The following is a 12,969-nucleotide window of genomic DNA, read 5'->3' as shown; positions in this document are numbered from 1 at the left end:
GGAACCTGTCCACCAGGGTCTGGAGGTGGCCTCTGAGGGCACGGCCCTGCTCCTCCAGCGCCTCCAAACTCTGCTGTCGCAGCCGCAGGTCCTCCCGGACCCAGTGCTCCTGGGTGCGGAGCTGGTGATCCAGGAACTGCAGGCACCGCCGCTAGTACTCCTCCTGGTTCCTGGCACGCCTGCTGGCCCGGGTGTGGGTGACTGTCGCAGGGGGGGTGGTGCGCCCTGCAGTCCCAGGTGCTGTGGCTGTGGTGAAACAAGAGCAGCGGTCAATTCTCCCTGGGGACAAGGTGAGTGAAACCCAGCCCCCCTCTGCAAGGCCAGGGCCCCTGCATGACACCCAGCTGCTGCTCCATGGCGGGCAAGGCCCAGGCGCACGGTCCCTGGGCTCCCTCTCCTCCCCACCCCCCTGTACACATAAGGGGAGCATGATGGTACTCACATGTGGAGGCCTCCCCGGCCTCGGACGACACAGGTGATGTGCTCTTTGGGATGCTTCGGGGGTCCTGGGTCCTGGGCAGGCTCCTGGCTCTGGGCATCCTCCTGCTCCTCCTCCTCCGTGTCTGGGATGGGTCCCTCTGCCCCGGGGTCGATCACCACCTGGGGGGCATGGATGGCATGAGCCCCCAGGATGTGGTCCAGGGCCTGAAAGTGGGGGCAGACCTCCGGGTCGGCCCCTGGCTGGCATGCCCTGGAGTAGGACTGCCGCAGGTCCTTGATTTTACAGCGGACCTGCTTCCGGGTCTGCAAGTGTCCTCTGGTGGCCAGGCTGGCAGCCATGCGGCTGTAGACGGCCGTGCTCCTGTGGCTAGTGTGGAGATCGTGGACGTTGGAGGCCTCCCCCCAAACCTGGATGAGGTCCACGATCTCCGCACTTGACCAGGTGGGCGCCCACCTCTTGCGGCCCCGGGCAGGCTCCTGGGAGCCGCCAGCCTGGTCCTGGGAAGAGGCAGAGGGCTGGGTGGCAGCGGGTGGCTGGCTCTTGTTGTGGCAGGTGCAGGGTCTGCTGGCTGGGTGCTGGCAGGCTTGCAACTGGCACAAACACTGTAGCCAGACCATGGCCCTTTAAGGGCTCCGGGGCCAGGAGGGGGGCAGAAGAGTTTCCCTGGTGTTGGCCAGAGTGGCCACGAGGGCAAGCTGGGAAGGGCTAGCCACCCACTAGTTCGAATTAAGTGGCTACACAGCCCTTAATTCGAACTACTTAATTCGAACTAGGTGTTAGTCCTAGTAGAATGAGGTTTACCTAGTTCGAATTAAGCGCTCCGCTAGTTCGAATTAAGTTCGAACTAGCAGTTTGTATGTGTAGCGCCTATGAAAGTTAATTCGAACTAACGTCTGTTAGTTCGAATTAACTTTGTAGCGTAGACATACTAGGAGACTTGTTTTAAGTGTATAAATCAAAATCAGGTTCTTTCCTACAAACATTATGTCCTATCTTTGACTAACTTCTCACAGGTAATTCTAAAAATGTGTAATTTTACTATGTGAAAAAATACAATTGATGTTGTGTGAAAGTATGCTGCTATTGGAAGCAACTTTAGTTTATTCTGGGACAGGATTGTAACTGTAGTGTAATTTTTGCATCCTTGGTTATTCAATGGCTCTTAGGATGCATATATGGAGCTCAAAATGGCCACCCTTAAAGGAGCAGGCAACCTTCTTTTTTTTTTTTTTTTTTGGTCACTAACTTTTCCCCGCACCATCCCCCGTTTTTTTTGCTCAACAAAAAATCCTTGATGTTTGTGAGGGAGAGCTGGGGTTCCCCCAAGTCCTGCAGCCCCGTAGCAGATAGAACAGACTCTGCCAGTTGTAGAATGGAGAGAGGTTTATTGTTCCTTCAGGATACAGCACAGCACATATGTGATGTGGCTACAGGGGCCAGAGCCAGAATGCCTCAGACCCTAGGGTTAGGGGTCCATCGCCCCTAGGCCCTGGCTTAGCCTCTTCTCTCCATGCTTCCCAGACAGCAACTGCCTCCCTCTGAGACCTTGCCCCCCAGCCAGGTGTTGGTCTCCACCTTCCTCCCTTTGTCTCTCTCCCTGGGAGGCTGAGAGTAGGTGTCTCGGTTAATACACATTTGGGAGACTCAGTGAGAATCTCACATCAGAGCAGACAGCACCCCCACTCTGCCACAATGTTCCTCATAAAAAAAATTGTTTGGTTTTCCTCAGTTTTAAGAAGTTTAAGAAACACTGGTCATAACCATGACTGTCTCCTGAGATAAGGTAGTTCTGCTAACTGCACTTGCAAACCTAAAATTTGCAGGATGTGCCAATTGCACCATAGGAGCATTCTGATTGGATGCAGAGGGAGCACAGAGCTCTCCCAATCAATATTGTGTGTAATCAGCACACCCCGCACTTCATGTGACCTGGTTTTATGTGTGTGTCACTTTAGTAATAGCCGTAGAAAATAAACTATTCAGATGGAAATCAGCAGAATCTGCCAACCTTGCAGGTGGGCAGTGGTAAACAAAATGCCTCACCACTGGTCTACAGGGTTGTCATGTAGCGGGGTCCTTTTGACCACGGCCTCACGTATATTGCCCATACTGCCACACTAAAGCCCCTCACAAGAAAAACACAGGCCGCTGAGGCGAATCCAGAGACAGAGCTTGAAGTCCCTCAGCACTGTTCTCAGTAAACAGAATTTAACTTGGCAAGCACCTGGGCCAAAAAGATAAGAGCAGGGACACAAGCTGTCCCATACACTAAGTTTACGAGCACTAAAAAACAGGACAAGATAGAAATAAGAGAAATGAGCTGTCATATACATCTGTTAACAAGCACCTGGAGCAGGGAAGCAAAAACATAGCTAGTTTTTACATGTGCCAGTCATGTCTGCATCAGGCACTGACCACAGACAGATGTCATGTCACAAGGAAGGAACCCTAATATGATACCAGATATCAAATAACCCTAATATGGTACCGGATGTATAAAGCACCCTTAGCCCTAAGCTCAAGGAGGTTCCGTATAAAAAAATAGAAGGCACGTATCGTCCAGCCTGGCTGAGGGGTTGATCACCCAAGGCCACCTCCCACCCACTGAATCACAAAAGGGTGTACGAATCCGGAGCATGCTACGCGTTAATTTGTGTCTGTGCATCGTAATCGTTTCTGGGCTTGTGAGTATTGCTTACTATATTGTATTAAACATTTCATATTTAGAGGTTGCTAAGTATATGTAGATTAATGACTAACTCCACCAGCTGTTCAAAGATAACCATAGAAGGATTGGCTACAGAAGGAGTTTTTATTATTGCTGTATTGGTTTTATTTGTTATATTCTTTTTTTGCATGCTGCGCTGTCTAAGACAAATCAGAGACAGTGATTTAATATAATCAAATTGTAATTAATAAAGTTTGTAATTGGTTAAGTGCATTTAAGTCTCGGGCCTTCCTCCTTCGCAGCCCCAGTTCCTTGCCACAAAAAACCACCCCTAGACAATCCTTGAACCTCTTGTTCATAAAGGGTCACTTAGAAAGTTTGTATTTCTGATGTCAGTAATTTAATAGAAACATCAGGAGCAGCTTTTTATGGGACAGAAATAAATCTGATTAAAATGAGGTTCTCCCATAAAAAGAGGCAATTGAAAGGGTGTGGCAGGCAACAGTAGATATGTCAAGAGTATAAAAATAACTTTAACATAAATACATTATTTCTCTGAACAGGCTCAGGCATGCTTTCTTTAAGGTACTAAAATGATCTCTGAGGTGTTTTGCCCTGATCATCTACTACTTCTTTAAAAACAAATATTCTAAGCACTGTAGCATTTCAGGCAAGAACATTAATGCAGTAGGGTGTCTCTCCATTCCCCCTCCTCTACTCCCTAACAGACCGGGCCTGGGTTGTTAACATTAAAAGTTCAACAATGTATGCTTTTAGTACCAACCATTTTTGTATTCCTCTGTGGCTTATGTCTCAGAGGCCTATTGCTGCCAAAAAGCAAGGGGAGGGATGAATCAATCAATCCCTGCGTCACAGAGTGATTACATGGAAGAAATCTAGCAGAAGAGTGATTAAATGGAAGAAATCTAGCTCTGGTCCTTCCAAGAGATCAAAGGAAAAGAAGTCCCTTGAAGAATATTATTAATGCACAGATGTAGAATACTTCTTTAAATACACAAAAGGAGAATTGAGTTCCAAAACTCATGTACAATATCTGCAGGGGTCCAAGAAAATCCACGGAGAACTGTGAAAAAGCAGAAGTCCTGCAGCTCACTTTGCATCTGCTCCTGTCTTTAATCAAACCTGGAGCCAAAATGCAAGTTTTAACCACACCTGAACGTCCCTAAAGTTCAGATATGAACATCGCAATTACCCATCTCTTCTGTAATAATGTGATGAGCCAAAACCTTCAAGGCCATACATGCCCACGTGTGTACACAGGAGTAATCCAGTTCTGAGCTTTGCATCTCAGGCCCATTTCAGTTCAGAGTGAAGTTTCCCATTTCTAGCCTACAAGCATAACTAAAGATATGATTTAGACACAGAAATCATGGATTCCGTGACTTTACAGGACTTGTGACTTCTTCAGCTTCAGCGATCAACAGCACAACCAGGGCTGGAGCACTCCGAAATGCCTAATGTACAGTGATATGTAATTGGTTCAAATAGCAGTAGATCAAAGTGCACTGCAGAACTTGCAGCTCATGAGAATACTACCTGTCCAGGAATACAAAGCCCTAAGGATTCCTTTTGCTCATGCCCATTTATGCTGGAGTTAAATAATGTTCTCCTCTTGCAATTAGGCTATGCAGATATTAAGCATGTGTTCCAATCACCCTTGTGGCTCAAAGCTACAGCCAAGCACCATTGAAGTTACAGGCTGTCCCTGCCCCTAACAAAAGAAGAAAGTGATGTAAGTAGCACTCTCACCTCTGTGATTTATCTTATCTCTGCAGCCTCAAGTGATAAATTCAATGGTCCCTGCTGAAATTAGATCCATTCCATGGTAGTGAAAGTTACGAAAGGAGTTCACATTTACTGAAAGGATGCTAATGAAACAGACTCACCATATGTTCAGGTCTTTGCCATTTAATTCATATGGCTCATCATGTATCTAGAATCCTTTCTGGTACCCTCACCAACCCTATGAACTAAGCGCTTCATCTTTCATTAAAATCAATAGTTGTTTTTTTGTTTTTTTGGTTTTTTTTTTACTGATTTCAATGAGTTTGGGATAAAGCCTTATTTAGTTCCCACACATAGTAATGGTTACATAAGCAAAGACGTTTACCAGCCTGGTTCTGACAGAATATATTGACTCTGTATACACTCCAAAATAGCCTCCTTTTGAGGTATGGCTTTTTTGGAAACTAAGAGCAAACATCAGGCTATGTTCTCCCTAGGCTTGTCTGATTTTCTCCTGGCAAAACAGCTAAGTCTCAAATCCTAGTTCACTCTGCCAAGCAAAATCTGAGATGCCACAGCAGCAAAGAGAAGAGAAAACAGGTGGTAGAAATAATGATGATTAAGAGGCAGAGATACATTGCTTGGAAACACTGAGCATGTTCCACTTCTAAAACATAGACCAGACACTCTGGTGTATGATCAGATATTAAGGGTGGATGATCATTGCCTGGGGATAAATGTCCGCCTCTATGCAGACCCTAAGGACCCATACAAATGAATGCTCACTAGCACATTGCTAAAGGATTTTTTTTGATTGGCAGTGATTGTGGTGAGCAGCAAGAGAAAATATATCATCTTAGTGGATACATGAAACAATGCTCATTGGGTTTCCTAATGCAGCAGGTCTCCAGAGCCCTGCAGTTGGGTAAACAAACCAGGGAGAGGTAACCAAATATTCTGCAAACAGCAATGGGAATGTAACCAAAATTCACTATGGTGAATGATGGGAGATAACATACCAACTCGTATACTAACTCATAGCAGAGTGTCATGGTCAATTAAATGACCACAACCATTTCCATTTGGACTACACTTATGCAATTACTTATGTGAACTTGACTAGATAAATTTGAATGAAGTCTGCTAGACAGCGAAAATCTGGTTTATAGCTTTTCCTCTCATTCAGGAAGAATACAGTTTTAGATTTGAGGTCCACAAACACAATCAAATGCAATGTTCTTTCTTATTCAACAAACTGGAACCATTTTAAATATCCTACAATTTTATAGGTTATTTATCTTGTGTTAAATCTAACTTCTTAATATGCTATGCAACCCTTCCCTGAGAGTGCGCCTTAAGGATTTCTTTCAGCACTCACCCTGTTATAAAGATGAGCTCATCCAATCAGAAAAAGAAGCCAGAGCAGGTGACTAATGGGATGGAATCACACAACAATAAAATAAACTTATGGAAAATGCAATTTGCAAACAATCCGTAAGATGAAGTCTGTCCTCACTGAAAGTTTGTCAAATAAATTCCAGTGAAGATTTTCAGAATCAAAGCCTGCTCTTCAACAATTCACAGAGGGTACGTCTACACTACAGCGCTAGTTCGAACTAACTTAGTTCGAATTAGTTAATTCGAACTAAGCTAGTTCGAACTAACGCGTCTAGAACTAAAAACTAGTTCGAACTAGCGTTTTGCTAGTTCGAACTAGTAAGTCCACATTGAGTGGACTCTGAACAGGGCTTAAGGATGGCTGGAAGCAGTGCCGGCAGGGCATAAAAGGAGGACTTAGAGCATGGAGATGCTGTCTCAGGCTAGCCGAGGGCTGCGCTTAAAGGGTCCCGACCCCCACCCCGGACACACAGTTCTAAGGGGTGCCCCGCTTCCAAAGAAGTTCTGGCTTGGAGTGCCCACACTGGGCACATCACACCACTCGGCCATCAGCCCGGCTGCACTTGCCGCAGGCTGCCATCTGGGGAGAGGGAGTAATTGGGGGGCTGCAGGAGAGCTTCCACCCCCAGAAGCCCGCAGAGCCAGCCCAGTCCTCCCCATCGGGGGCTCGTACCCCATTCCTCCCTCACCTCCTTCCACTTACCCTTCCCTAGCCCCTCTTCTTATTGATGTACAAAATAAAGATAACGTTTCTTCCAACATTGACTCTGTCTTTATTGAAAAAAACTGGGGGAGACTGGGAAAAGGAGGTGGGAGAGGGGAAGAGAAAGGCTGGGAGAGGGGAGGGCAACTAACATGATCAGGGGTTGGGAACAGGTCCCAGATGAAGAAAGGCTACAGAGACTGGGACTGTTCAGCTTAGAAAAGAGGAGATGGAGGGGGGACAGGATAGAGGTCTCTAAAAGCAGGAGTTGGGTGGAGAGGGTGCATTCAGAAAAGTTCTTCCTGAGTTCCCATAAAGAAGGACTAGAGGACACCAAAGGAAAGGAATGGGTAGCAGGCTTGAAACTAGTAAGAGAAAGTTGTTGTTCTTGACAAAGCAAATAGTTAACCTGTGGAACTCCTTGCTGCAGGAGGCTGTGAAGGCTACAACTAGAACAGAGTTTAAAGGGAAGTGAGATAAAGTGATGGAGGTTGGGTCCATGGAGTCCTATTAGCCAGAGGGTAGGAGTGGTGTCCCTGCCCAAAGTTTGTGGAAGGCTGGAGAGGGATGGCACGAGACAAATGGCTTGGTCATTGTCTTCAGTCCATCCCCTCCAGGGTCCCTAGGGTTGGCCGCTGTTGGCAGACAGGCTACTGGGCTAGATGGACCTTTGGTCTGACCCAGGACGGCCATTGTAAGCTCAGGGCTCAGTGTCGGGGGTCTCAGTGGACCCCCTTGATTTTCATGCACACCTGGTCCTGGGTGGCCAGGCTGGCAGCTCTCCTGCCCTAGACAGCCACTTTCCTGTGCCTAGTGCGGAGATCGTGGACGAGGTCCACGATGTCCGCACTAGCCCAGGAAGGTGCCCGCCTCTTGCGGTCCAGGGCAAGCTCCCGGGAGCCGCCAGCCTGGTCCCGGCAAGAGGGGGTGGGCTGGGGGGCATCGGGTGGGTGGCTCTGTGCCGTGCCAGGTGCAGGGTCTGCTAGCTGGGTGCTGGCAGGCTTGCACCTGGCACGGGCACCGTAGCCAGCCCGTGCCCCTTTAAGGGGTCCGGGGCCGGGAGGGGGGCATAGAGTTTCCCTGGTGTTGGCCAGAGTGGCCACCAGGGAAACCTGGGGAGGGCTAGCCTCCCACTAGTTCGAACTAAAGGGCTACACAGCCCTTAGTTCGAACTAGCTAGTTCGAACTAGGCGTTAGTCCTCGTAAAATGAGGTTTACCTAGTTCGAACTAAGCGCTCCGCTAGTTCGATTCAAATTCGAACTAGCGGAGCGCTAGTGTAGCACCTATTAAAGTTAGTTCGAACTAACGTCCGTTAGTTCGAACTAACTTTGTAGTGTAGACATACCCAGACAGAATAAAGGTGAGACTGATTTTAAATTGTTTGCCCACTTTTAATCTCTACCCTAATCTGGGCAGTGCTTTTTTGTTTCTTGCTTTTGCACTAATCTTATATATACAACTGTTTATATATACGAGTAAATCCATAATTAACCAATTTTGTGCAGACTTTTAGAAAGTCTTAATCCTTTTATAGTTGGAATAAGGAGCAGAGTGATTCTTTTACACTCTGCTTAAGTGCATTTGTGACCATATCCCTTTGGAGTTGAGTACACAAGAAAGCCTAAAATGATTTTTTTTAGTTATTCTAATATGAAAGATTTGCTTATTATACTTCCTATGGGAATGGCTAATGTTTTCATTCCCAAACCACATATATATTAATTCTGAGAATAATTATTATATTTCTAGTGGATTTCTAGAGCATAGAAACTTTAGGGGTTTGGCAACAGAAAGGAGAGCCAGTTTTCAGAGGAATATGGTATTCATGGTACTGCAATAGAGGTTAGTGAATTTATTGTTCTTACAGGCTACGTTCTTGTGAGATAATGAAGTGGATTGTGGAATGAACAGCCAGCCCTGCATTTTCTATTATTATACAAATGGATGTTCATTCAATTCATTGCCTTTTTATGCTTAAATCTAACTGGCTTTGTGTCTTAAAACTAGCTGATAGTGTCCTTTAAGCTTTCCAAACTATGTTTTCTTGTTCAGAATATATTTTATTATTCTAGTTCCTTTTTGTTTAAAAATATTCCAAATAGTTTTATTTTATTTCATTTTCTCTGTTCATCTTGTGCTTGGAGATCAGGCAGCAGCAGGAAATGAGTGTCCATGCATACACACATATATGTGTCCTTTACAGTATTGTCATCTCATCTAACTGAGCACATCATAGAGGCTATAGCTACACCACAGTTTCAATGGTGTAATTGCAGCAAGATAGCTTAGCCCTCAGTTGCTTTGACCTACCTAGCTCACCACAAACAACAGTGTGGTTGCTACAGCACCAACAATGGCAGGGCTAGCCACAGATGCATGAATCCCGTGTGTTGGATGAGGTTGCATTTGAGTGGTCGATCCATGCTAGCAATTGTGCTGCCAGAGTTTAACTGCTACTTTTAGATAGCTCTTTCAGTCAAAGCTAGTTTATATTTGTTTACACATGGGCTACGTCTAGACTGGCATGATTTTCCACAAATGCTTTTAACGGAAAAGTTTTTCCGTTAAAAGCATTTGGGGAAAAGAGCATCTAGATTCGCACGGACGCTTTTCTGCAAAAGAACATTTTGCGGAAAAGCATCCGTTCCAATCTAAACGTGGTTTTGTGCAAGAAAGCCCCGATCACCATTTTTGCAATTGAGGCTTTTTTGCACAAAACAATACCACGTTGTCTAGACTGGCCCTCTTGCACAAAAGCATTTGCGCAAGAGGGCTTTTGCCTGAACGGGAGCAGCATAGTATTTCCTCAAGAACACTGACAATCTTACATGAGATCGTCAGTGTTCTTGCGGAAATTCAAGTGGCCAGTGTAGACAGCTGGCAAGTTTTTCCGCAAAAGCAGCTGCTTTTGCGGAAAAGCTTGCCAGTCTAGACGCAGCCATGTTGTAATCAGATCTTCTGATTCCAGTGGAGACCTATTCAGAATGTAGAATTTTTTTTTAATAAGAAGTCTTAGGGTATGTCTACACTACAAAGTTAGTTCGAACTAACGGACGTTAGTTCGAACTAACTTTAATAGGTGCTACACTAGCGCTCCGTTAGTTCGAATTTGAATCGAACTAGCAGAGCGCTTAGTTCGAACTAGGTAAACCTCATTTTACGAGGACTAACGCCTAGTTCGAACTAGCTAGTTCGAACTAAGGGCTGTGTAGCCCTTTAGTTCGAACTAGTGGGAGGCTAGCCCTCCCCAGGTTTCCCTGGTGGCCACTCTGGCCAACACCAGGGAAACTCTATGCCCCCCTCCCGGCCCCGGACCCCTTAAAGGGGCACGGGCTGGCTACGGTGCCCGTGCCAGGTGCAAGCCTGCCAGCACCCAGCTAGCAGACCCTGCACCTGGCACGGCACAGAGCCACGCACCCGATGCCCCCCAGCCCACCCCCTCTTGCCGGGACCAGGCTGGCGGCTCCCGGGAGCTTGCCCTGGACCGCAAGAGGCGGGCATCTTCCTGGGCTAGTGCGGACATCGTGGACCTCGTCCACGATCTCCGCACTAGGCACAGGAAAGTGGCCGTCTAGGGCAGGAGAGCTGCCAGCCTGGCCACCCAGGACCAGGTGTGCATGAAAATCAAGGGGGTCCACTGAGACCCCCGACACTGAGCCCTGAGCTTACAATGGCCGTCCTGGGTCAGACCAAAGGTCCATCTAGCCCAGTAGCCTGTCTGCCGACAGCGGCCAACCCTAGGGACCCTGGAGGGGATGGACCGAAGACAATGACCAAGCCATTTGTCTCGTGCCATCCCTCTCCAGCCTTCCACAAACTTTGGGCAGGGACACCACTCCTACCCTCTGGCTAATAGGACTCCATGGACCCAACCTCCATCACTTTATCTCACTTCCCTTTAAACTCTGTTCTAGTTCTAGCCTTCACAGCCTCCTGCAGCAAGGAGTTCCACAGGTTGACTCTGTGCTTTGTCAAGAACAACAACTTTCTCTTACTAGTTTCAAGCCTGCTACCCATTCCTTTCCTTTGGTGTCCTCTAGTCCTTCTTTATGGGAACTCAGGAAGAACTTTTCTGAATGCACCCTCTCCACCCAACCCCTGCTTTTAGAGACCTCTATCCTGTCCCCTCTCCGTCTCCTCTTTTCTAAGCTGAACAGTCCCAGTCTCTGTAGCCTTTCTTCATCTGGGACCTGTTCCCAACCCCTGATCATGTTAGTTGCCCTCCCCTCTCCCAGCCTTTCTCTTCCCCTCTCCCACCTCCTTTTCCCAGTCTCCCCCAGTTTTTTTCAATAAAGACAGAGTCAATGTTGGAAGAAACGTTATCTTTATTTTGTACATCAATAAGAAGGGGGGCTAGGGAAGGGTAAGTGGAAGGAGGTGAGGGAGGAATGGGGTACGAGCCCCCGATGGGGAGGACTGGGCTGGCTCTGCGGGCTTCTGGGGGTGGAAGCTCTCCTGCAGCCCCCCAATTACTCCCTCTCCCCAGATGGCAGCCTGCGGCAAGTGCAGCCGGGCTGATGGCCGAGTGGTGTGATGTGCCCAGTGTGGGCACTCAGGGCACTCCAAGCCAGAACTTCTTTGCAAGCGGGGCACCCCTTAGAACTGTGTGTCCGGGGTGGGGGTCGGGACCCTTTAAGCGCAGCCCTCGGCTAGCCTGAGACAGCATCTCCATGCTCTAATTCCTCCTTTTATGCCCTGCCGGCACTGCTTCCGGCCATCCTTAAGCCCTGTTCAGAGTCCACTCAATGTGGACTTGCTAGTTCGAACTAGCAAAACGCTAGTTCGAACTAGTTTTTAGTTCTAGACGCGTTAGTTCGAACTAGCTTAGTTCGAATTAACTAATTCGAACTAAGTTAGTTCGAACTAGCGCTGTAGTGTAGACGTACCCCCATTGGGTAACCATATAGCCCATTCAAAGCTCCTTTCCTGTTTAGTCTTGGACATGACTTACCAGAATGAGTGCAAATCTTGCTCTATTTCACAAATATTTGCAAACCAAGTTCTTGCTGAAAACTCTTCCACATGTGTAAGTTAAAGCACTGAGTAATCTCACTGATGCCAATAGCATTATTTGTGTTTCTCATATTAAGCATGTATATAGTTGTTTGCAGAATCTAAACAAGCACCTCAGAGAAATTCCATAAAAGGCATGTGTCACTCAATTTTAATTTAACAGTTTTATGTTTATGTAACAAAGACACAGAAAAGTATTCCTGAAAGCAAGATTGCTAATGTTAATAATTTCCCTCTTCATAGCAAATTTTACACTTTGTCCTATTTTTACCTTCCCTTTTCCTTACGCATTGCTGAATTTGATTGCTTGGGCAGGTGATTGATGTTGTGTTATCTAATTTAGGTTTCAATAAAAAAGATATTGGCAACAGGACCAATAGGATGGATGAGCATTAAGACCATCTCAGGAAATAATGAAAATGAAGGGTATTCCATGTAAATAAACATAAATCAAACTAGTTCAAAACAATAAAGGTGATATTAAAAAAGCCAACCAGGGAATAAATGTACCAACTCAAACCTCATGAGTACATTCTGGACAGAGAGGACATTTTGCTTAAGAACTGCAAAGTATTCATGAAAACTAATGTTCAAATATACTGAAATACTTGGCAAGCAGGTAGCACATTTAATCTCTGAGTTCCTTACAAATACTCCCCATGACACCACTGTAAGGGTATGTCTACACTACAGCATTATTTCAAAATAGTTAATTTGAAATAATTTATTTTGAAATAATGCATCTATACACAAAATGTATTTCGAAATAGCATTTTGCTATTTCGAAATATTGCATCCACACTGAGAGGATGCTGAATCGCATTTAAGGCCAGCCAGAACCAGGTCTGGCAAGGCATCAGATCAGGAGTTACTTTGTGTGGCTGTTGCCTGAGGCTATCTGAGGCCTGTGCTTAAAGGGACCCACCCTGGACAGCCGATTCTCAACTTTCCCTGCTTGCTTGCCTACCTTGATGAAGGACAACAAAGCATTTTGTCTC

General features: G+C 46.4%; 1 long non-coding RNA gene across 1 annotated transcript in view; it reads right to left on the bottom strand.

The window, feature by feature from the left end:
* Positions 1-545: 545 nt before the first annotated feature.
* Positions 546-12,969, bottom strand: part of LOC142830496 (uncharacterized) — an 86,235-nt gene continuing 73,811 nt past the window's right edge. The window contains exon 3 of the long non-coding RNA XR_012905791.1: positions 546-600. This is a non-coding gene — a long non-coding RNA (uncharacterized LOC142830496). The remainder of the gene's footprint in view (positions 601-12,969) is intronic.

The sequence above is a fragment of the Pelodiscus sinensis genome, chromosome 8 (assembly GCF_049634645.1).
Source record: "Pelodiscus sinensis isolate JC-2024 chromosome 8, ASM4963464v1, whole genome shotgun sequence".
NCBI classification, from domain to species: domain Eukaryota; kingdom Metazoa; phylum Chordata; order Testudines; family Trionychidae; genus Pelodiscus; species Pelodiscus sinensis.
This window is presented reverse-complemented; position numbering and strand designations above follow the sequence as displayed.